This window comes from Triticum dicoccoides, unplaced genomic scaffold (genome assembly GCF_002162155.2).
Source record: "Triticum dicoccoides isolate Atlit2015 ecotype Zavitan unplaced genomic scaffold, WEW_v2.0 scaffold34283, whole genome shotgun sequence".
Lineage (NCBI taxonomy): Eukaryota > Viridiplantae > Streptophyta > Magnoliopsida > Poales > Poaceae > Triticum > Triticum dicoccoides.
The window spans coordinates 1-1,620 of record NW_021264806.1 but is presented as its reverse complement, the minus strand read 5'-3'; the positions used below and the strand labels follow the sequence as shown (position 1 = coordinate 1,620).

At 51.5% G+C, this 1,620-nt stretch overlaps 3 non-coding genes across 3 annotated transcripts; all 3 read left to right on the top strand.

Annotated features, from left to right (window-relative positions):
- The first annotated feature begins 324 nt into the window (after positions 1-324).
- On the top strand, positions 325-443 carry LOC119345926. The gene has a single exon (XR_005167268.1). It is a non-coding gene; the product is annotated as a 5S ribosomal RNA (ribosomal RNA).
- A 297-nt stretch (positions 444-740) lies between these two features.
- LOC119345927 lies at positions 741-859 on the top strand. The gene has a single exon (XR_005167269.1). It is a non-coding gene; the product is annotated as a 5S ribosomal RNA (ribosomal RNA).
- Positions 860-1,156: 297 nt separating this feature from the next.
- Positions 1,157-1,275, top strand: LOC119345928. Its single transcript, XR_005167270.1, has one exon. It is a non-coding gene; the product is annotated as a 5S ribosomal RNA (ribosomal RNA).
- Positions 1,276-1,620: the final 345 nt, after the last annotated feature.

The following is a 1,620-nucleotide window of genomic DNA, read 5'->3' as shown; positions in this document are numbered from 1 at the left end:
TCCTGAGAAGTCCTCGTGTTGCATTCCCTTTTTAATTTTTTTCGCGCCGCTTGCAAAACAAAACGCACGTGTAAGTAATATATTTACCGTGTTTTATTATTTTGCACGAGTGCGGTAAGTCATAGCTGGGTGCTCACGATTCACGGGTCCAGCGTCGGCGTTGTGGCGCGGCAAGCGTGCACTGGTGCGGTTGAGAGGGAGGGGTGGAAACCGCGTTAAACTCGTCTCCGTAGTTGAGAGGGAGCGTCCAAAGCAATGTACAATCGTCTTTGTAGTGGAGCTGGGAGGGGCAAGGATAAGGGACGAAGACCGGGGTAACATGTGGGATGCGACCATACCAGCACTAAAGCACCGGATCCCATCAGAACTCCGAAGTTAAGCGTGCTTGGGCGAGAGTAGTACTAGGATGGGTGACCTCCTGGGAAGTCCTCGTGTTGCATTCCCTTTTTAATTTTTTTCGCGCCGCTTGCAAAACAAAACGCACGTGTAAGTAATATATTTACCGTGTTTTATTATTTTGCACGAGTGCGGTAAGTCATAGCTGGGTGCTCACGATTCACGGGTCCAGCGACGGCGTTGTGGCGCGGCAAGCGTGCACTGGTGCGGTTGAGAGGGAGGGGTGGAAACCGCGTTAAACTCGTCTCCGTAGTTAAGAGGGAGCGGCCAAAGCAATGTACAATCGTCTTTGTAGTGGAGCTGGGAGGGGCAAGGATAAGGGACGAAGACCGGGGTAACATGTCGGATGCGATCATACCAGCACTAAAGCATCGGATCCCATCAAAACTCCGAAGTTAAGCGTGCTTGGGCGAGAGTAGTACTAGGATGGGTGACCTCCTGGGAAGTCCTCGTGTTGCATTCCCTTTTTAATTTTTTTCGCGCCGCTTGCAAAACAAAACGCACGTGTAAGTAATATATTTACCGTGTTTTATTATTTTGCACGAGTGCGGTAAGTCATAGCTGGGTGCTCACGATTCACGGGTCCAGCGTCGGCGTTGTGGCGCGGCAAGCGTCCACTGGTGCGGTTGAGAGGGAGGGGTGGAAACCGCGTTAAACTCGTCTCCGTAGTTGAGAGGGAGCGGCCAAAGCAATGTACAATCGTCTTTGTAGTGGAGCTGGGAGGGGCAAGGATAAGGGACGAAGACCGGGGTAACATGTCGGATGTGATCATACCAGCACTAAAGCACCGAATCCCATCAAAACTTCGAAGTTAAGCGTGCTTGGGCGAGAGTAGTACTAGGATGGGTGACCTCCTAGGAAGTCCTCGTGTTGCATTCCCTTTTTAATTTTTTTCGCGCCGCTTGCAAAACAAAACGCACGTGTAAGTAATATATTTACCGTGTTTTATTATTTTGCACGAGTGCGGTAAGTCATAGCTGGGTGCTCACGATTCACGGGTCCAGCGTCGGCGTTGTGGCGCGGCAAGCGTGCACTGGTGCGGTTGAGAGGGAGGGGTGGAAACCGCGTTAAACTCGTCTCCGTAGTTGAGAGGGAGCGGCCAAAGCAATGTACAATCGTCTTTGTAGTGGAGCTGGGAGGGGCAAGGATAAGGGACGAAGACCGGGGTAACATGTCGGATGCGATCATAACAGCACTAAAGCACCGGATCCCATCAGAACTCCG